General features: G+C 41.3%; 1 protein-coding gene across 2 annotated transcripts in view; it reads right to left on the bottom strand.

The window, feature by feature from the left end:
• Window positions 1-23,913, bottom strand: part of ZNF609 (zinc finger protein 609) — a 225,707-nt gene that overhangs the window by 165,465 nt on the left and 36,329 nt on the right. The window lies entirely within an intron of this gene.

Below are 23,913 nucleotides of genomic sequence, written 5' to 3'. Positions count from 1 at the left end.
AATGGGACTAATGAGGCACAGCAGTCCAGGGACAAGGGCCAGAAGGCAGAAGGGGACAGGAAAGCTGGTGATAGGGAACCCAAGGTTCAGTAAGGATAGTGTTGATGTGTTGTGAGGTTGTTAACCTTTGTCATAGGGCAACATGTGTACTGTTAAATGAGAAACTATTTTGTTCTGTAAGCCTTCATCTAACGTGAGAATAGCAGCATAATTGGAAGAGCATAGTCGATGTCACTGAACTGTGCATGTTGAAATTTTTGAAATGGTGTATCTTTGGCTATGTATATTTTCACTAAAAAAGAAAAAAAGTTCTGGTGTTTTACTTCCAAAAAATCAGCCATTAAAAACCCTACGGAACACAGTTCTACTCTGAATGATACACATGGGATTGCCATGAGTCAGGATTGACTTGATGGCATCTGGTTTTTTTGCTTGTTTGTTTTGTTTTTTTAAGTGAAAGTGGAAGAAGCCACACACAAAAGGCCACATAATATATGATTTCATTTATATGAAATATCCAGCATAGGCAAATCCATAAAGACAGAAAGTAGATTAGTGGTTACCAGGATGAGGGAAAGGGGAACTGAGAGTGACTATTAATGGGTACAGGGTTTCTTTCTGGGGAATAAAACAGTGGTGATGGTTGCATAACTCTGTGAGTGTACTATAAACCACTGAATTGCATACTTTTTAAAAAGGGTGGATGTTATGGTGTATGAATTACATCTCAATTCTTAAATAATCATATGGGGGTGAATACCATATTCCATAGAATCAGTCTAGTTCACCTCTTCCAAAACAATTTCCCAACTATCTATCAATCATTAACGGATTCTAGAAACAGATTATTCTACTCTGACAATGAACAAGGAAAGACAGGAATATTCAAATCATGCTGAAATTCCACCCACATCTTAGGCACCCAGACATCATCTCTCAATCTTTCATTCATATGAAATTTAAGTTAGTCACATGGAAGATTTTCAATGATTTTCCTAGAGTCCCTTAAATTCTTATGTCAGACTTTTGGTCAAAGCCTATTATTAGGTAGTTAACCCTGATTTGATTTTTTCAAACCAAGATTTCCATGTTAATGAAAAGAAATCCTACAATAATAATCCATCACAGAATGGAATCATACTCTTAGAGAATATAAATTAAAATATACCCAGCTAGCATCTCTCCCCATTTTGTCCTGTCAAAAGTCATAAGGAATATTATTAAGCAATAAAAAGGAATGATGTTCTGATACATTCTACAACATGGATGAACCTTGAAAACATTATGCTAAGTGAAAGAAGCCAGACACAAAGAGCACACATTGTATGATTTCACTTACATGAAATATTTAGAATAGGAAAATTCCTGGAGACAGAAAGCAGACCAGAGGTAACCAGGGTCTGGGGGAAGGGAAAAATGAGGAGTTATTGCTTAATGGAAGGAGCCCTGGTGGTATAATGGTTAACCATTGGCTGCTAACTGAAAGGTCAGCAGTTCGACCCCTGACTAGCTGTTCCGTGGGAGAAAAGACCTGGTGATCTGCTCTCATAAAGATTTCAGCCTATAGGGGCCAAGATGGCGGAGTAGTCAGCTGGCTTCCTATATCCCTCTTACAACAAAGATCTGTTAAAACAAGTGATTTGATTGTATATGAAAATCTAGGAGTCCTGAACAAGGCAAAGTTGAGGAATTGACTGAGTGGCAGGGGGAGAGGGGTTTGGAAGAAGCGAGGAGTGCAGCAGCAGGACTGCAGCTCTTCAGCCCCAAAGGGCTCAGGGTGCGCAGAGAAGCCGGCAAACAGCTCCACGCGTGCACTCGGGAGGCAGTTTCCACATCGTGAGAGATCTGGCAGCAGAGATACTGCTTGTACACTCCGAACCAGTGAAAAGCAGCTCCCAAGTGGCTAAAGATAAGTACGTGCGTGTGGTCTTTCGCGGGGATTTAAAAAAAAAAAAAGATTTCAGCCTAGGAAATCTTATAGGACAGTTCTACTGTGTCCTATAGGGTCACTATAAGTTGGAATCAACTTGATGGCATTCAACAACATTGCTCAATGGACATAAAGTTTCTGTTTGGGGTGATAAAAAAATTTTGGAAATAGTGATGGTTGTATAACATTGTGAATGTAATTAATGCTGCTGAATTGTACACTTAAAACAATTAAAATGGCAAATTGTATGCAATACAAATACTTTACTACAAATTTTAAAAAGATCACAACGGTATGTTGACGAAGCTCTCTTGGGAATGACTACACCTGATATTGTAAATGTCAAAGAATACTTTTAGGCACCAGTCTCTTGTATTCCCGTCTCATTCTAACATTAAAAAGGAATAATAAATAAGTCCAAAATACATTTCCCTACTAGGCCAAGATTTCAATTTTCTTTACCACAAACCTGTAAGAGTTAAAGCATAAATCTAAGCATCTATGTAAACATCTAAGAAGCAGAATCTCCAAACCGGTCAACTTATAAATCCATGTGATGGTGCCCAGAAAACAAAGTGCATTTGTTTCTGTGCTGCTGCCTTCACTAAGATGTTACTCCAGGGGAAAAGAAAAAGTCCCTGTGGCTCATTTTGTCTCAAGATTCCATGAAAAGACTTAGTTTGTCTCAATATTCCATGAAAGACTGCCCTTCTCTTCTTTTTATACAACAAAAAATCTCATAATAGAAGACTAAATTTCTTGACCAAGCTCATCAACAAAAGCAAGTTATTATGGAAATTGACACCACAGGCACCTCTTTCCAAAAGGGGGAGGCAGGTCAACATTTAGCCTTTAAAAATAACAAAACCACTCCTCCCTACAAACTCACTCATCACCACAAGTTTAAAAAACAAATAAACACTCCGACTTATAAAGACAATCACAGATGAAGATAAAAACTTGGCTCAAGACAAGTTATAAAAACCTAAATACAGAAGATAGAGTTTCATACTCCAGGGTGAGATATCATCAAATGTAATAAAATCTAGCCAAGCAGGGCCAGACCAGGTCATTTCTCAAAAGGGAAAACTAAAGATGTTTAAGGCAACACAGCTGAGATTCATGCCCAAGCCAGTCCTGAACCAATAATCTCAGTCAGTTCCAAAACACTAAAGAAATTCTGTTAAGAAAAAGAATATGGTAGAATCAAGTATGGTGTTTCTTTTCTTCCTTTTACCTGTCTGCCATTTTCCAAATTCTTTACAGTAAAGCATTTATTACTTTTATGATATTTAAATTGTTTTTAATAAAATTTTAATTATTTTGTTGTTGTTGTTGAGAATATACACAGCAAAACATATACCAATTCAAGAGTTTCTATATGGACCATTTAGTGACCCTGATTGCATTCTTTGAGTTGTGTGACCATTCTCACTCTCCTTTTCTGAGTTGTTCCTCCCCTATTAACAAAGTCACTACCCTCTAAGGTTCCTATCTAATCTTTCCAGTTGCTGTTATCAATTTGATCCCATATAGATAGTTCTTAAAAGAGCATAATGCTCAAGGCAGATATTTTTTACTAGTTAAGCTGAACTACTGTTTGTTTTAAGATGACTTCAGAGGATATTTTTGGTTTAAAGTTTAAAGATTATCTTAGGGCAGTAGTTTCAGGAGTTCACCCAACATTCATGGCTCCAGGAAGTCTGGAGTTCATGAGAATTTGAAATTCTGCTCTAAATTTCCCCCCTTTTGATCAGGATTCTTCTATGAAATCTTTTATTAAAATGTTCAGTAATGGTAGCTGGGCACCATCCTGTTCTTCTGGTCTCATGGCAAAGGAAGCAGTTGTTAATACTTAAATTGTTTTTACAAGTATTAATAGTCGGTTTCAATGCCTGAATGTCGAAACCTCACTAGGAGAAAATAATCTCAAACAAACATAAAACCAAATGGACAGGTCGTTGTAAACTCACAAGGTCAAAACATCCCCCTTTCCAAGTAGATGGTTTGCCCTGGGGGCATCAGAGATAACAATGCTTGTACTTTGCCCCAATCTTCTCTCTGACAAAATAGGCTTTTGTCTAGAGTCCCCAGATGCCTCAGCATTAGTTAGCCAAGTGCCAGAGGCCCAGAACCTAGATAAGTTCAGTATTCCTATACAGGGGTTAAGAAACAATCCCTAGCACACAACTCTACTGAGCAAGCTTTGGCAGCTGCCAGGGCCACTAAAGAATAATGAGGGGACAGGAATCCAGAGGCACAGGTGCACCTCTTTCTCATACCAATGCTCCCCTTCCTTTTTTCCTTCAGATGGCCCATCCTGTTGCCAACTCCAAATTATAATCTTACTGGTCTCCTTGACTCCACCACATAGCTGTCTATCTTCTTTAAAAAAAACCACATTGGCAATGATGGGATTTTAGTAAAATTTAAACAGTTCCAAATAAACTGAGGATTCCTTGCTTTGGGTACTTTCATAAAGGTTATGAGCCTTGATTCTACCTAGTTAAATCCCGTCTGGCTTTCCTCTTAGCAGACCAGTGTATTAATAGGCTATCCTAGAATTGTAAAACATTCAATATCCAACCATTTCCTGAACCTTGAAATGTTAATACTAAGGGATGACAGGAAAAAATAAAACAAGAAAAGGGGGAAAAACTACCTTCCTCTCAGGGAAATGCTCAGTTCCAAGAGACCAGGCTCAAGCTCCCTCCCTACTTCATTTTCAGCCACACAACAGCCGAAGTCAAGAACAATCCTGCTGCTTACAGAGCCTTCCACACATTTCTCTCCCAGCCAACTCTGGAGCCAGAATGAGAGACTTTGTTGGCACATGCCAGCTCTTGTTTATGAGCTGGTTACCACCTCAAAGGCTGCTTGGCCGAAAGCCTGTCCTCTCTTTACAGGATCTTTCAAACTTCAAAATGGGATCTTTTCTTGGACTCCTCTCAAGACACTGAGGTAAGTTACTTAACCTATTGCTTCCAGCTTGTGCCCTGTCCATGGACTTCTCTGGGGACTCCATCCACTCTCAGGGAGCAGTCAACATCATCCAATATGGAAAGACTCTCTACTCACCCATACAAAGTAGAGAAAAACCGAAACTTTCATATTAAAAGCAAAAGCAAACATTTCCTGCCATGAAATCAACATTTTTCAGAAGCAATTTCAGTGCTCATCAGGAAACAGGACATAAGAGTTTAAAGTGACCAAAATGAGATGTTCCTCTCCTTTGCTGTCACGGTATGGCAGACAAGGTGGGAAGAAAGAAATTTGTTTTGCTGATAATTCAACTCTGTCCTGTGCCCAGAGATTATTTCTGAAATCTTGTAATAGGAATTCTCCTAGGTTGGATTCCACACCCCAATGGCCAGGCATTATTAAAGAGACATTTGGAAGTCAGATTCTAGGACTATTTTTTGCTGCCTTTCCAGCCTACCATAGATCCCTTTCCTTAATTCCACCTCACCTTTTAGGGATTGAGGGAAAAGAATGAAAACCCACACATACTTAAACACCTTAAACACAGTTATGGGTTGGAGCCTGGTTCTCAACCGTTTCTGGTGAAAAGGGAGATTTTTTTTTTTAACTTTTTATGGAAATTCTGAATTCACAACAGAAAACTGCATGTATCATATAGGTACAACTCACTGCATTTTCATACCTGAACACAGTTGTGTAACTAGCACCCAGATTAAGAAACAGAACATTATAGCAAATGGTTCTCAAATAGTGATTCTGGCCCGCAGGGGACATTTGCAATGTCTGGAGACACTTTTGGTTGTCACAACTGGGGGGGAATGTTACTGGCATCTAATGGGTACAGTCAGGGAAGCTGCTAAATAGTCTACAATGTATAGGACAGCCCCCAACGAAGAATTATCAAGCCCCGAATATCAACAGGGCTGTTGCTGAAAAACACTGGATTACAATAACCCAGAAATCCCTCTATACTTCCTCTCCAGAAAGGATTTTTACCACTAAAATGTAAGATTCCTTTGCCCTGGCAGAAAAGCTGCTGTTACATGCTGCCATGAGGAGGCCGGACAGAGCCTAGATAATCACAGATGAAACGACTCACCTGCCTGGCAAAACAGACGAGATCGCCACTTCAGTCAGCAAGGAGAAAGGAAGACAGAACTAACATTTGTTGCTGGCCTACTACTGCTAGATAGATGCATTTACAGTGTACCTTTAGATCATTTAATCCATACAAAATTTAAGGAAAATGAAATTCAGAGAGGTAATTTGCAAAAGATCCCACATTTTTAAGTGGTTGTGCTAGTATTCAAACACTGATTTAAAGGTCTGATTATAAAGTTTATGCCTTCATTTTAATGAAATGGAGTGATCTGAAGGTTAGGCAGGGAAAATATGGGAAGTGGATGAAGCAAAGATCTTTCTTTCATTGCTCCCAAGTAGTGTGGCAAAGGAGTTTTTCCTTAAATCATGCCTCAGTACAGTACCAACCAAACATAATCTAATTCCAGAACCAACCAAATTTTATAATCCCTTTCAGGAGATTTTAAAGTATTTTGTAGACATATGTTCCCAGTTGTGGTTTTGTGTGTTCTCCATCACACAGGGAAAAAAACAAACAAAAACAAACCCATTGCTGTCGAGTCGATTCTGACTCATAGCAACCCTACAGAACAGAGTAGAACTGCCCCGTAGTTTCCAAGGAGCGGCTGGTGGATTCTAACTGCTAACCTTCTGGTTAGCACTTAACCACTGCGCTACCAGGGCTCCTTACAAAGGGAAGCACGTCCTAATATGCCATCTAAGCCAGCTACCTTCTTGGTGTTCCTCAGAAATCTATCTTGGGCCCTCATCTTCTTGTCTCATTCAACACAGACACATTTTCGCTGGGTAAGCCTCATCTACTTCATGGAATTAATTACCATTTATTTTTTACATATTGATAACTCTAAATTTTCATATTTTCAGTTTTCTTTCAGGTCCTCCAGACCTCAAGCGACACTTCTACATGGTTGTTCACTCATTCAACTCTCTCCTCCAAATTAACTACAACTATTCATCCTTCAGAATATTTCCTTAAATTCTTCATGGATACTTATTTTCTCTGACCCCTCTCCGTCCCCCGAATGGGTCAGGCCCCAATTATAGGCTCTCAGTATCTTGTAGCTTTTCCTTTTTATCACTTTTAATACTGTATAATTCTATATGTACATGTTATTATTTGATTCAATCTGTCACTCCTACTAGACTGCAAACCCCAAGAAGGAAGGGATCAAATCTATTTTGCTTAGCATTGTATCCCCAGTGCAGGCAGCACAAAACTGAACTCATTATCCTTTCCAGCTCTTTCCTTGCAAATCTGCACCCACGCCCCTAGGGTTTCCTCTACCAGTAACTTGGCTCAAGCCAAAACTCTGGGCATGACACTTAATTTTCTTCCCAATCTCATACCAAAATGAAATCAATTACCAAGATGCTGTTAAATGAACTCAAATTCTCAAATTCACTCACTTTGTTCTTTTCCTATTAACACCATTGTTATGGATTGAATTGTGTCCCCCCCAAAAAATCCTAACCTCTGTACCTGTGGATGTAATCCCATTTGGAATAGGGTTTTCTTTGTTATGTTAAAGAGGCAATATCAGTGTAGGGTGTGTTTAGTCAATCACTTTTGAGATATAAAAGGGCAGACGAGGCACAGAAGCAGGCAAGCAGATGGGTGAAGAGAGATGCTATACCACATGAAAATCACTAAGGAACCGAGGAACAGAAGCTGAAAAGAGACAGGGAGCCTCCCCCAGAGTCAACAGAGAAGCCTTCCCCTAGAGTCTGTGCCCAGAATTCGGACTTCTAATCTCCTCACCGTGAGAAAATAAATTTCCGTTTGTTAAAGCCACCCACTTGCGGTATTTTTGTTATAGCAGCACTAAGAAACTAGGACAACCATCCTAGTCCATGCCTCCATCATTCTTAACTGGTTTATTTCAACAGCCTCCTAACTGCTCTCAATCTTATTCTCCAATCCACTCTCTAGGTAGCATCAAGAGTTAGCCTTTAAAAACTAAAACTAAGCACTTTAATCCCCTAAAAAAAAGCCTGCCAATAGCTTTTCCTAGACCTTTGCATGAAACCCAAACTTCTGAATGAAGCTTTTAAGGCTCTCTACTATCTGACCCCTACCTAGTATTCCAATCCCACCCCTTCCCATTCTACTACTCATCCTCCAGTCACAGTAAACTTTTTTCAGTTCTTCTAACGTCCCATGCTCTGTCTTAACCACCAAGCCTTTGATTATGCTATCCTCTCTGCTTGACACAAGTCTTCTGCCCTCTCTCCATTCACCTGTTTAACTCCTATTCATCCTGGGTCTCTCTTTAACCATCACTTTCAAGGAGAGATCTTCCCTGATTCTACTCTACACTGTACTCTGGCTGCCCCCCTGCTATGTGCTTCCACAATACCCTATGATATCATAAACTTTGTTATAATAACTCATTTACCTGTCTCTCCCATCAGAATATAAGCTCTACAAGAGCAAGAATGACTGCTTATTTAACTCTTTATCCTGAGTGCCGGTATAGTGCCTGGCACATAGTATATACTCAGTAAATATTTGCTGGATGAACTAAATGAGTATCCATAAATTCGAACAGCTTGGTTAGGACAGCCCTCTAACCTGTAAGTCTAGAAAAACAACCAGTAACTTAGTTATGAAGCTCCCCAAGCAGGATTTGTTTAATCAGAGGGAATTTTTAAATCTGTCAGTGTCATTATTAAACAAATAAGCTTAAAATTCTAATTAAATAAGTTTGAGACAGCTAGAGTCAGAAAAACATTATCAAATGAAAGGCTTCCAGGTGTACGGGGTATTGGGGAGAAGAAATCAATATAGTACAAGGGTTCCACTGATGGAAACTCAGGTGAATTTTTGACCAAGATCTTCCTGATAGTTGACAAGCTAAGATTCGACTTATTCAGAAGCCTGCAAGATGAACTTTGGAAATGGTTCTGAAAGACATAGAAACACATAAGCAGAATAAATGCAATTATAAGGGACCATTTCCGACAGAAGATCAATACAAGAACATTTAAGAACAACAACAACAAAAAAAGATTATTTATTTATACACACACACTTGGCACCACACTAAAATCTAAGTTCCTTTAAAAGTACTGTTTGTATGTTTTTTGGAAAGTATCATTTAGACCAAACACATCATCTCTTGCTGTCCATTCCTAAACTATCCTAATCTCAAACTCCTAGCCAAAACCATCCCTAGAGGGTGATAAACCAGTCATCTGCTATTTTTCTGGTCCACAGTAAGTAAACACGCAGCAGGGAAAGTACTAAGATTTGTTAGTTGTTTTTAAAAAATAAAGCATCAAAGTTTATATTCAAGCAGACATTGCCCTACCATCACAAAGCCCAGACCAAGCACTTCTTCTCTACCACTGCCTTCCAAACACACTTCTGGGGTTTCTCCCACTTCAACAAAGTTTCACCAGCATCAAAGTGTCAAAGTTTCCCCACTATGGGGGTAGGAGAATGAGAGGGATTAGAGTGGGATTCCCTGGCCCTTTTCTCCTGCCTTTGGTTATTAGATATGAAACAGGAATGAGGGTAAAATGTGACTAGGAAATAAAAACAAGTAAGAAATCTGAAAATTTTAGTCAGATATGAAAATGTAATTGGGGTATAATTTTTCGACTATCTTCTCAAGACTTTGCTCTGCTCTGAATGCCGCTTTAGGTCACTATTCCTGCAAAAGCTACAGATAGACCTACCTGACTATTAAATAAGTCAATCTTTTCCTCTGTGATGAGGATACTTACTTCTTACTCCTGAGAAGGTGATTAGAGGGTTAGGAGGTGACATTACCTTAAATCATTAAGTTTCCTCTATTCCACCCTTAAGGAGCCCTGGTGGTACAGTGGTCAAACGCTCAGCTGCTAACCAAAAGGTTGGTGGTTCAAATCCACCAGCCACTCCTTGGGAGAAAGATGTGGCGGTCTGCTTCCGTAAAGATTTACAGCCTTGGAAACGCTATGGGGTAGTTCTACTCTGCCCTGCAGGGTCACTATGAGTCGGAATCAACTTGATGACAATGGGTTTGGTTTGGTTTTAGACTCTACTCCTACTCCTCCTTTTTGTAAAGAAGCTCCATTTCACAAAGGGTGTGGGGCAGGTTACACTTTAAGCAAACACCCAGAACTTCCCAATTCAATAAGGTTAGAATTTCCATTTCTGGGAGCTTTGCCCTGGCCAAAGTGCTTTTCAGGCAGAGGGAAGCTGTACTGTTCTCCCTCCTCAGTGATGTTGTATTGGCCTACACCCAGAATCATTTTTACTCAGCTCTTCAACATGAAGACTTCTGTCTCTCCAGTCCTATAGGGCAATTACAATGTCTTCTCCAACAGCTGCCTGGACAAGTACAGGCTAAAAATATAGCACTGGACCAAGCCTTCAAGTAACGCATACTACTGACAGCACTGTCATCTTTAAGCAGTAGCTAACAGCAACTTGAACTATGAGTAAAACCTCACTGTCAAAAGTAGTACAGCAGTTTTTGTGACACAGCTAATGTTGTGCCCAGACTATACGGCATGCCCATGGCAGAACATATAAAGAATGACTGCTTTTTCCTGGTTAATTATTTTCAGTTAAGGAGCCGTGGTGAGGCAATGTTAAGCGAGTGGTTAACAAAAGGGCAGTGGGAACCCATCAGCTGCTCCCCGGGAGAAAAGACCTGGCAATCTGCTCCTGTAAAGGTTACAGCCTAGCAAACCCTATGGGGCATTTCTACTCTGTCCTATAGGGTCCCTATGAGTTGGAATCAACTCGATGACTCACAACAATAACAACAATTATTTTCAGTTGGGGAGGAGGGGAAGCGCCCTCCCTAAATCTGCATCACTAAATATAATTGCACCTGGTAAAGACAGGACCAACAACAAATGTAAAAGTAAGTTTCAGAAACAATGAAAAATAATTAAACAACAACAAAATAAAAAGCATGGCTTTGAGTCTTGCTGTAAGTCAGGAAAGGCTATGAAGCGGGTGTGGAGGGGTGTTACTTCAAAAGAACTACCAAAGGCACTGGGCTAAGAGAAACTAAGCTCAGGATATTTACGTTGGTAAGAGGATACCAGTTTGCCTACAGGATAGTTCAAGAGGGTAAGACCCTGAGGTTACCATATGGAAATGGCCTTATTTCCTCAGTGACCAAGGAAGCCTAAAGAGAAGAAATTTGTGGGTATTGTAAGGAACACGAAGGTTGGAATAGAAAAGTAAATGCTATACAAGAATAATCTTTGTATTCAGCTGGATTCAATCCATGGAACTGTAAATTTCCATTATAGAGAGAATCTGGACCCCAAGATTTCCTCCACTGTCATAAAATACCTTTGCACATTAAACAGATAACTGGATATATACATTTAATAAAATCAAATAAACTATAATGGATGGCAAACAAGGAGAGAGAGAGCAATTTGAAAGGTTCGGGCCTCACAGCTAATTCCACTAATAGAATATATGCTCTGGAGGGAGCTAGAGATGGGGACTTGAAATGGTCTTGAACAGACCCTTACTCTGGTCTCTATTTCCATTTGCCTCTCAGAGTATAAACAGCTCACTAGGCTTAGAGTAATTCCAGTATTTACAGATGCATATTTTTCATCAACACAGCCCTTAAACACAAGCCAGCTTTTGCATGGGGACCTCAACCGAAGAAATAATGGTTTGTTTCAATGCTGGAGAAAAAACTGATTGTGTTGAATTCACAGAGCCAGTATGTCAATCTCCACCATGGCATCATCCTAAGTAATGTTTCAAGGGTAATTTCTGACTGAATGCTTCACACTCTGACTTTAGAACCTGATCCTTGTAAGAGATGGGAAAGGAGACATACCAGCGGCAAAGAAAGATCAAAGAATTTCTCAGCCTCTTTCTGAAACAGCAATAACCAATCAGCTTGTTTGATTTCAAGACCCCACACCCTCAACCCAACCACATACGTATAAGCAAAATGAAAAATGCTTTATGGCATATCTTATCTAAAACAGACACTCTACCAGATGTTTAAGAATCTGATTACTGATGGAATTAAGATCTACCCTAATATGGTATACATAAATGTGTAGTCACTTTGTATGGTCACTTCTCCCCCGCATTTATCAATTTTCCCTCCTCTATTCACTGGCATATGCATGTGAGATACTTGAAAATTTAAAAAGATGCATATAAGGTATAGGTTAATGTAAATTCTGAGAACATAAATAACACATGTACTAGTACTAAAAAATATATTTTAAATTCTACTATATGAGAATTTAAGGTTATGTAATTATAATTTTGGCCGAAATATGGCATTCCAAAATGTTTCTAGCTATGTGTTTGCAGCATATTCAAGTATGTGTTAAAGGGAGCTGGCGAGTAGAGAGCCTGGTATGCTCGCTTGTGGTGACCACCTGGGTACACTTGATGAGTGGAAGTGGGGGAGCTGCAGCAGTGAAGAGATGGGCTGAATTTGTAGATGTTCCATCGGCACCTGTTGACCTAGCCCCACTGGGGCTAGGGATGAGAGAGAGAAAAGGGCTGGCTGGTCTGAAGTGCAGGGAGCTGTGTGGACTCCTGAGCCTACAGGTGGTGCCTGTTGACCTAGCCCATGGGGGCTAGGGATGAGAGAGAAAAGGGGCCGGTGATCTGAAGTGCAGGGAGGCATGTGGACTCCTGAGCCTATGGCTGGTACCCATTGACTTAGCACACGGGGGCTAACGATGACTTGACCAGAACCCGACCAGATGAAGAGAAAGATGTTTGACACTGTCTGAGCTGGTGTAAATTGCAACAATTTGATGGCTTGCTCTAGACTGGACTCTGCTTATGGATGCTCCAAGTTCCAGTCAAAACAGAAGCTCTTCAGATCAAGCCACGTACTTGTCTCCTCAGAGTACTGGTTTGATAGGGACATGTAACTTTGAAATTGGCTATCTAAAATGGAAGGAGATAAAAGCATGAAGTGGCTGGCTTCCATGCTTTCGTGGGTACACTTACACTGAAAATGAGAGGGACATAGAGTCCCCTTTTCCTGATAGGTCTAGGGAAAAGAAGGTGGGGGAAGATGCTGATAGGATTATATGATTCAGTTGTGAGTGTTGGCTGTTGACAGGATTAATTGTGACTGTAAAAACCATAACTGTAGAAGCAGGAACTGTGAAAGAGTGAATTAAGGGGGAGGCACTGCTGGACTGCAGTACAGTGGCAAAACCTAAAGTCCCTTAAAGGTTTTGCTATGCTGATACCTCATGAGGCTCAGAACTAGGGAATAATCTTCTCTCTGTTAAATTTTATCAGACACGAGAAAGAGCGAAGCTGAGATGACTTTTGGAGAAACTGACCAGATCAGATGAATACCTGCAGCAGACCTGAATAGCTGGTACCTGAGTAATGTCACCCTGAGGACTCTCTTGCCCTACTGAAGGGCTGATTGTTAATGACTGTTTTGGACAGGTAAAATGATCGGAAGGGGTAAGTTAATCCTTCAACTATGAAAGAGCCAATTGCTAGAAGAGCCAGGGAGTGGCCTGCGGTGCAGTGAATTAATTAATACAGCCCTTCTGGCCATAGTCTCTGTGATTCCCACACAGTGATTGGGTGGGACTATGCAAATAAGGTGTATGGAACCAGTGATGGTTAAGGTTATGTGTCAGCTTGGCTGGGCCATTATTTTCAGTGGTTTGGCAGCTATGTAATGATGTAATTTGGCAGTTATGTAATGATGTAGTCATCTTTAATTTTGTGATCTGATATAATTATCCTCCATTTTGTGATGTGTTGTAAATCCTAGCCTCTATGCCTCCAGTTATGGTCCCATTTGGGAGTGAGTTGTCTGTAACATTAATGATGCAAGATCAGGGTGGGATGTACCTTGAGTCACCACTTTACTAGAGGGTGTGACTCAAGTCACCATCCATACCCCAGTAACCACCCTTATTCAAGTCAGATCCTTACTTGAGTCGTACCTTTTATCTCACAAGAGATAAAAGGAGAGAGAAGCGGGGGGGGGATCCACTACCACCAAGAAGAAGAGCTAGAAGTATATTACCTCCTTTGGACTCAGGATCCCTGCGCTGAGAAGCTCCTAGACCCAGAAGACAGAGAGCTGTAACACTGGAGACGGCACAAGATGGTGAGAAGTGGCAGCAAGTGCGACACAGAACTAGCAGCAGCAGAACTAGGAGACCGGCTCAAGACAGTGCAGTGGGCTTCCCGGCCCACTGAGCGAGGCAGCTACCATGGGTGTGCTGAGCCATAGAGCGAGAGGGCTGAGTGCTTTCCAGCCAAGCCTTACTGGCAGAGTGGGGTGCCCCTGGGCACTTACTGACAGAGCTAAAGAAATTTGTAATGCTTACCCAAGCAAGGCAGAGGCCGAGGGGCCAAAGGACGGAGAGAGAGGCCTGCCTGCGGGCGTGGCTAAGAACAGGCTGTCCTGATCGAAGAACTGTATCCAGAGTCATTTCTGATTCTGAATTGTAACCTGCTACTTCCCTAATAAACCACATAATTGTGAGTACTGTCTGTGAGTTCTGTGGGGCCACTGCAACAAATCACTGAACCCAGCAGAGAAGTATCAAGTGCTGTGGGAGGGACAGCTGGCATTAGAATTGCTAAAAAGGTTGGAGAGAGGAGGTAAGTCTGACCTCAGGGACATATCAGCCTTGGGCTGTTGATGCTGATTATGATTCTCTCTCTCCCTCCAGAAGTTAAAGGAGGTCAGATGCCTCCATGCCATTTTTTCACCTATCATAATAATTAGTATTTTAACTACTCTTCCTTAGGTATGAGATTTAAAATTCTAGCAGGGAGCACTTTATATCCAAAAACATTTAATTCTCTTTTTTACTTCAAAGATGTTGTATGTGTTTAAAAAAAAAAAAAAAGTATAGAGACGGGATTTCCACTGTTTCTGTGAGGTGATGCTCTCCCTTTAACAGCATGTTCAAGGGATTGCAGGGTTTGAATGTGTCCATTCATAGTTCAGGAACAAGGTGTTTTTTGGATAGCTGAGTTATTTTATTTTGCAGTGTCATGGATTGCCAGAAAATTAGAAATGACTATTGTCCAAAATAAGTACAGAAATACAGTCACAAACCAATGAAAAAAGAAAACTACTTTTGGATTAGCAATAAATTTTGATTACCCAAACCTATCTATAGTCTGCTTTCTTCTAATTTACATAGGAAAAAAAAATCACTAGTAGTTTATATATTGCAAATGGATCTAGTCTTAAAAATGTTGCTCAAATTTGTCTTAAAAATTATGGAACAATAATTTAAAATTGAATCAGTAACACTGATATGAGTGTTCTAACTTAAAAGATTATAGTTGTCAGAAATCCAATAATTAATTCTCCTAATTAAGGTGATAACGAGAAGTCAAGTTCATTAAAGCTATATTCCTAAATGACTGCCCAATACAAGCAACCTGTAGGTTGAGAAAAAGCAGAGTTGAGGAGAATCCTGAGCATGTAGTAAGATACTTAATCATCACATAAATCTAACGTGCAGAGCACAGCTCCACCTGGAAACTGCAAAAAGAAAGGACAATTTTAAGAGTTCCCTGGCTAGGGGAGTTACAGGGATTCTCAGAGGCATTATAGTGCAGCCAAAGTCCTTCCACAACAGCAATGATTTTTAACCAAGAGGTATGTTAAAAGCACCTGCTGAACTTTAAAAATATATGTACATGCTTGGGGTTCCTAGCCCCAAACATTTAACTTCAATAGGGACTTTGGTACCATAAGTATCTGTGACCCAAATGTTAATTTATCAAAGTTCATGCTACTTTGGTTGATGCAAGTATGATGAATATGTACACCTCCTTTCTGCAACGCTCTCTGTACCTTTTACTAAGGTTTGATTCAGTGCAGAGCTAAGTATCTGACACATCAACTAGGAAATATCAACTCTGAGCTGGGTATTAATTTATAAAAAAAAACTTTTTACAATGAAGAGAACCCACTATTAACCAAAAATAGAGCCCAAGAAAGAATTTAATGGAATGGCCAAGTCTGGCTCATCAAAACACATTGTATTTGCCACTAGGGCTAGAACCTGGTGGTTAAAAAAACAATTCGAGTATTTTTCAGGCACAGTTCAATTGTACTCTCCCAGTGGACAGCATTTCAAGTGGAAAACAGACTACCTCCAAGACCTAAGAACTGCCTTTTTTCCCCTTACAGCTAGTGTAAGTTCACAAACAGAAGTATCTCAATCCATTCTGCTCCTGACTATTCAGGCTACCTGTCGGAGTGCTAACCCCTCAAAAAGGAGAAAGTCTGCACATCACAAGGATTGGGGTGGGGGGGTGGTACACAAAAACTTTCTAAACTAAAACAATCATGTCGTATTCACTTTTAATCTTTAGGAAAATAATTCAGAGGGAATTGGGTATATACTAAAGAAACTGACTTTAATGGAAAAGAGTTAAGCAAGAGCCATGGTTCTTCAATCTGAGATCACCCTCTACCAAAAGGAGCCTAACCAAACCCTTCCAAACTAACCAGTCAATCAAACAATAAAACCTCAAACCTCAACGGCTCTAAATACTCTGAATCAGTCTCTCCCTCACCCTTTCCTGGAAATCAGAAGGTGTTGAAGTATTAGCTATCATAAATTCATTATCTTCCAAAGCCTCTAGGGGCTTAACTCTCCAAAGTCTCTAAGGATATCCTCTCTCCTTACTTTCACAATGACCATGCACCTCAAAGCTAATAACAACATCAGCAACAGCTACCATTGATTGACAGGCACTGTGCTGAGTGCTTAAACTTCTTTATTTCATTTAATCCTCAGATAGCTTTATGAGTTAGTACTATTATTTACCTCCACATTACGGGTGAGAAAAGTGAGGTTTAGACAGAAATAATTTGAATACCTCTCTGCCCTCAAAGTCCCAAACCCTTAGGGTATTCCTTCCAATTTTAGATTCCTGTAATTTGTCCACACACAGAAAAGATATTTCAGGGTATCACTCACAGAAAACAAAATCATAACTACTCTCCAGGGTTATGTTCAGCCCTTAAACTTTTTGGTGAATTTCATCTTCACTATTAAGAGGAAAGCGTGCTCTACAATAATCGTTCTCAAATTTTAGTGTGTATCACAATCAATAGAAGAGCTTGTTTAAAACACAGATTGGGGGCCTCAACCGCAGAGTTTCTGATTTGGGGGCCTAGGGTGGGGCCTGAGACTCTGCATTTCTAACAAGTTCCTAGATGATGCCGATGCTGCTGGCAAGGTGACCACTGCTTTATCAGAAAGGAAAAGAAAGTAATCCTCTCTTGCCTTAGCTATCACCTCCTCATGTGAAAACACTTTTCTGCTGAGCACTTCCAACAAGAGAGCCACTTAGGATTTAAAAATACTTCCAGGGTCTGAAAGCTAAAAGACTTCTTTCTTTTCCCACTTTACGAAGGCTCCAAATAGCACCAATGCTCATAAGACAGTGGAAATCCAGAAGAAGGAAAATTGAGGACAGAATGGTAAACTCTGCTCAGGAACCTTTCCTACCATCCACATTTTACTTCTTCAGCTCAAAAGTCATTCCCGTGGGTCCCCCAGGGCAACAGACATGCCAAAGGGAAAAAAAAAAGGAGGTTTTGCAATATCAACCCCCCAAATGAGGGCAGGCTACTAACGAATAACAGAAATCTGACCTATAAACAGAAAATCTCAAAATGCTCTAACTTTCCACCTGCCTGTTTCTTGTCACACCATCCTCCATCTCAAAAGAGCAATTCCTCTCACCCAAGACTGACCCAAAGTCTCTACTTTCCTAGGTCTCTTAAACATTGACTATGGATGAAAGATTTCAGGAATGAGGATTTGTTAAAAATGTCTCCTCAGCCAACCAGGGAAGCTTCTTACTTGGGTGGGTGCTCTCAACTATGACTGAACTGTACAAACAGAAATAAATTTTAAAGTATTAATATGGTCTGGTACCTTCCTGATCCTAATGCTTCCAGGCCCATCCCGATGGCACAACTGGGAAATTAACTGGAGAGAAAAGCAACCTCCCTCTGCTCTCCACTTTCAGATGCTGCTCCTCCACAGCTCTGCCACGCACAGGCTCATTCTATACATACACATAGAGACAGAACATGCACACACGCACACAAATAACTCTCGGCAGGAACCAAAAATCAAAGCCTAACCCCATGGTTTTTAAGTGAGCAAGTCCAATTTCATTCTTTGTAGCTCTTGACACATGCTGGCTGGGAGCCGTCTGGATTTTTTCTGCCTTGTTCCTGCACCAGAAGGCTCTGCACTGCAGGTCAGGGGATGATAAGGAAATGAACAGTGTAATTTCCAAGGCCTCTGAACACGACCCTGTCAGCAGCTCCTCTGGAGGCGGGTTACTCAAGCATGGCTTGAAGAGTGAAAACCACAGAGAGGAGGGCTCAGCCAGCCAGCAGTGGCAAGATCTCAGCTGTGCATGTTACTGCCCCCTCCGGCCTGAAAGCCCAAGCCCTGCTGCCTGCCTGGATGAGCTCTGCTGGTAAAAGCTCTTATACCCAAATGGCAAAAATACAAGTTCACACTAGGGGAGGAAGATTAAGGACTAGGACTTAGATTTTCCATGCACTCTTGTATAGAAACAAAAACACTTAGGGCACTCCAGCATCTATAAGATTGCACATGCTGGCAAACCCACGGTAACATCTGTCCAACATACCCAACCTCACACCAAAAATATGGCCAGAGAGAAAATTCAACTCATATGAAATCTGAAATTCAATAGGCCACTTGAACATCCTCTGAAGCCAGTTTTTGCCCCCCACCCCCACCCCCACCCCCCAGCCAACCATAAACAGCAGGGGCTTTAGAAAACATCACCAGCATGCAAATTTCCCAACCCAGGCTAGGAACTTCTGAGCATAGTGCCGAAAGTCTTAGCCAACAAACACGTTTATCTATTCAGGGCTTTCTGTATAGTGGGGCGTTGTTCTATTTCAGCCCATTATTGCTGAGGGCAGACTAAGACATAGTTCAACTCAAATCATGTTTTTCTTTTTCCCAGTATTTACTGAATGCTTCCTGTGTGCCAGGCACTGTTCTAAGTGTTTTATATGAATTGACTCATTTAATTTCACAACAACCCTACGTAGGTACTGTTATTTTCCTCATTTTGCAGATGAGAAAACTGAGGCAGAACGGTTAAGGAACTTGCTCAAAATTGCTCAGTTATGAAGAGGCAGAGCTGGGATACAAAGCCAGGTGGTTTGCTCCAGAGTCTACACTCGTAACCAGTAAATTATACCTAAGAGTTGATATGAAATCTAAGTTTAGAAGGCTAGTGTTTTAAAAGTGGCTGCCAATGCCCATCTTATAAAGAAATTTCACAATGGTTCTCAGACTTTATAATGTGTATAACAATTATCTGGAGAACCTTCTGGAAGTGCAGATTACTGGGTCTCTCCTCCTAAAACTTATTTAGTAGATTTGGGGCAGGGTTCAAGAAAACCGCATTTTTGGTACTCAGGTGATGTGATGCAGGTAGTCTCATGGGCCACATTTCCAGAAACTGCTCTAGATGGTAAACTATAAGTTCCCCCAAGGGCAGGGACCACCTCTGTTCTATTCATCAGTGTAGAGTCAGTACCAACCACACTACATGGGATCTAAAACGCACTCAATTACTGTACCGAATGAATGAAAAGTGATACAAGTATCCAACAGTATATCTTCTCTTTACAAAACAGTTAACAATATCCACCAAAACCTGTTGCTGTTGAGTCAATTCTGACTCATAGGAACCCTATAGGACAGAGCAGAACTGCTCCACAGGGCTTCCAAGGAGCGGCTGGTGGACTCGAACTGCTGACTTTTTGGTTAGCAGCTGAGCTCTTAACCACTGCACCACCAGGACTCCAATAATATCCACAATACATTTAAATGTAAAGCTCTGCCTATTAGTGATGCGTCCAAGTAAGAGGCACCAAGGCAGGGGGATTTTCCTACCTGCAACTGGCAAATAAAAGAAGGGACTGGCAATGCCTCAATTACAATGAAAATTTGGCTGAATGAAACATTCCAGAACATACATACACACATACACACACACAAAGAAGCCCTAGTGGTGCAGTGGTTAAACTGCTCAGCTGCAAAGCAAAAGTTCGGCAGTTAAGACACATCAACCACTCTGCAGAAGAAAGATGTGGCAGTTTGTTTTCGTAAAAGATTTACAGCCTTGGAAACTCTATGGTGCATTTCTACTCTGTTTTATAGGGTGGCCACAAGTCGGAATCAACTTGATGGCAATAGTTTTGTATACACACACACACACATACAAACACAACTCAAAGAGTCAAGCTCAAAGTAGCAGTTTAAAAGTTAACTTTCCCTCTTTATATACGACTAGCTATAAATGGTTGTTCTTTGCAAACATCATCACTTTACCTAAGAACCCTAAACTAAAAGCTCCTTTGTTGAGTGTCTACAATGCTAAAGTCACCAGGAAAAACACGTGAAAGCAGTCTTGGAGTATCTGGGCATTTATATCCAATGTTTCTAAAGTTGTCTTTAAAGTGGGAAAACATAAAATCCCCCCGGACAGTTAAAGATTTGTTAAGAATTAATTAAGAACTTGGCATCCAGAAACCGGGCTTCTATGCCTGGCTTTTCCACTGACTGCCTGTGAGACCCTGGGCAAGTCACACGACCTCCTGGTCTTCATTTCCTCTTCTGCAAAATGAAGAAATTGGACCAGATAATCTTTCTCTGGGCCCTCCTTGAATTACAACATCCAGATGGAAAGCAGAGCTGATGGATGAAAAACTAAATTAGGCTCATGCTCCCTTATAGTTATAGAATGCATCTCTGTCTCATACAAATATCAACTTCTTTTTAATTTTTTCCATGAAGGAAAAAGCTTGAAGGCATTCGGCTTCAGGAAGCAAGCCTGCTTGCTATGCCATCAATAGCTGAGAAAGAACAGCTAGTCAAGGAGAAAGGCGTTGAGAGGAAAGCCTTGGATCATAAGGAATAAAAGAGACCTGACCCTGGTTGGGCAATGAGGGGTTGCAACACAAGAGAATTGAGCTGGAAGGCATAAACCAGGGCAGGAAAACTAAACCAAGGGCAAAGGAAGATGCTCTTAGAACACAAGATATGACAGCAGCATGATCAGAAGAGCAAAACAGCAACGAGCACACTTTATCATTTTCTTTGTATCCTAACCTAACAGGGGAGATGGTACTTGTATGCAGCATTCTGAGAGCAGAAGCTGAAACACAATCATGGGGAAAATGGAGTGTAGAGGATTCCTACCTGCAACAGCTAAACAGGGCCCAGGGTACTCCTGGTTGCAAACTTCTAGATCCTTTAACCGCTGTGGCCTACTGGTTACTTTATATGATTTGGAAAAAAAGGAGTCTCAGCTTAAACTCCCAGTCATAAGCCCTGACAGAGTCGGCACAAACAGATCACCGCCATCTGTGGTTTGTAAACTCCTTTTTTCTTGCCTGTCAGAGTGGCGACACAAGCTTAGTGGGACACGTAGACAGGCACCCTCCCTCCCCCGTCTCCCCTCTCACCCTTAACTTTAACAACCTATCAATCAAACCAAAAGCGAGGGAACAGGCAGGAGCCGGAAGGCTCTGTCTTGTTTATTCCTCAACATTCCCTCTCCTAACACTTCAGCTGGCAGGAAGTCAGAGGCAGGAGTGTTCAATAACAATTCAGGGCAGCAGTGGTTGCTAAGAGACATCTCTGGTTGCTCCTAGAACTCTAGAAACAGCACAGTGAGCCCTGCCAGAGAGGTGTGGTTGAGCAAAAGCGGGATCCCATGAAGGGAAATCCACATCCCTGGCTGACAGAAAATTCTCTTAGCCACAGCCTAAGATATCTAACTGCAGAGAGAAAAGGCCCTGAAGTAGATAGTTTGAATACTCAAATTTTCCTCATTAGCTTGTGGTACACATTGTGACAATTCTACCCTACACCACAGACTCCACTGTCTTCTATTTCCAAGTGGGCAAAGACTCTAGTCAAGATACTTTCCAAATTTTATGAACCTTCCCTCTTTATGACAGTCCCCAACTCTGAGTATACAATTCCTAGATTATATCAAAACATCTGTTTTGGTTCTGCTGGTTGTCCCCACATGGAAGGAACATTCCAAACCAGTGAGGCCATAGGCAAGTCCACATCTCAGAGAGAAAATCCTGAAGAAGTTTCTAAGACTTTGCTTATAAGTTATTGTATTAATCAACAAACACTGACTAAGCGCCTATTATGCCCCAAATCCTGGGATCCCAGTTTCTCAAAAGCTGTTCCATGGCAGGGTTCTTAGCTTTCTGTCCTTTAACTCATCTCTTACTTCCCCCCATTTCAAAAATGCTCTCTCCCTGCACACCGTGTTTTTATCTCCTAGCAACTTGCAAACATTTATTTAAATAATTATTTATTTCAATAGCCAAAGGCTTTATGAAAAGGCAGCCTCAGAACCAAACTGTCCAAAAGTGTTGAGGGAACAGGGGAAGCAATTGAGAAAGCAGGCTCTTACTCATGGCAACATCAAGCTGAATACCAAAATTTCTGCTTCTAAAAGTACTTTTCAGCAATTTTACCTTTCTTTCAAAAATTGAAGCATAGTCTCCCTCCCTTTTCTCTCTCATTCCACTGCCCCATTCTCACAGTCTCCCTGAAGACAAGGCTCATAGCACGGCTACATTATTAAGGGCCAAAACTCCTTGGCACCAAGGTTTGATTGTACTTAGCTGAATGTACTGCATCTTTCAGCCCAATTATAATCTGAAGGGCAGCCAACCAACCAGCCCCTGCACCTATATGGAAAGAAAATGGGTTCCATTTGCTTCTCTGCTGGAGACCATCATGGACTTTCAAACTCAAATCCAACACGAAGCTGTTGTTGTTGTCAGGTGCTGTGGAGATGGTTCCGACTCAGAGCGACCCCGTGTACAACAGAATAAAACACTGCCCGGTCCTGCGCCATCCTCACAATCGTTGCTATGTTTGAGCCCACTGTTGCAGCCACTGTGTGTCACGAAGCTAATCAACATTAATCCTTTCATCCACGGACAACTACTAGGTTTAGAAGATTGCAACATGAGTCAAGTGTTCTAAACAGAAAAGAAAATGAAGGCCACTCTGAGAAGTGCTTCTCAGCACAGGAAGAACTGATCACTGTAATCTTACCAACAATGATTATGAACATGGATATATGGCAAGAATTTCCTGAAACCAGATGTAGGGAACAGTCTAACGGGCCTGGAACAGAAGCAAGAACTCCTGGTACTCCTAGGCCTCTTTAAAATAGTATTATCCATCTGCACCCCAGAGAAAATGGCAACTCACAGCCAGCACAGGATGAGCTGTGCCAATAACCAGCTGGAACTTGACTCTGCTGAGGTGGACTACAGCATCTGCCACCTACACACAGGCAGGCTCTCTGGCAGCTGCCACTGGGAAATGGGAAGGAATGATTGTGTTATTAGTGGAGGAAACTCACAGCTCTGTTAGCAGAGAAGGCCAGATGTTGCTAAAAGCTACAGATGTGCCAGAGGCAAAGACCAAAATACCTACAGCAAAGAAAGTGCGTGCTACTTCGGGAATCCAGGCACTGCAAGGGCGCCACCACCCAAACATACACATCCAGCCTCTATTTATTAACACTTACATATGGAAATAGGTATTCCCTGCTGCAGCTGATGTAATTACAGAGAAATCAATTTATACTGCATCTGCTGGGATCAGCTGAAAGCACAGGGTGAGCAGAGCACAGAGCAGAAAATCAAGAGCCAATGAACAGCTCATCACCAGGCCAGCCGCTTTGTAGGAAACTATAAGCTGCTGAAGTTTAAGGCAGCCTGAGCTGACCCTAGATTCACAGCTACTCTGCTCCAACCCTGCAAGCTCCATCTCCTGAGGCATAAACTAAGATAATCTTCCCAGGGGGACACAGTCTTAACCTCTCCTGG

Source organism: Trichechus manatus, unplaced genomic scaffold (genome assembly GCF_000243295.1).
Source record: "Trichechus manatus latirostris isolate Lorelei unplaced genomic scaffold, TriManLat1.0 scaffold00030, whole genome shotgun sequence".
In the NCBI taxonomy this organism is placed as follows: Eukaryota; Metazoa; Chordata; class Mammalia; order Sirenia; family Trichechidae; genus Trichechus; species Trichechus manatus.
Note: the sequence above shows the minus strand (reverse complement) of the source record. Positions and strands in the feature narration are given on the sequence as shown.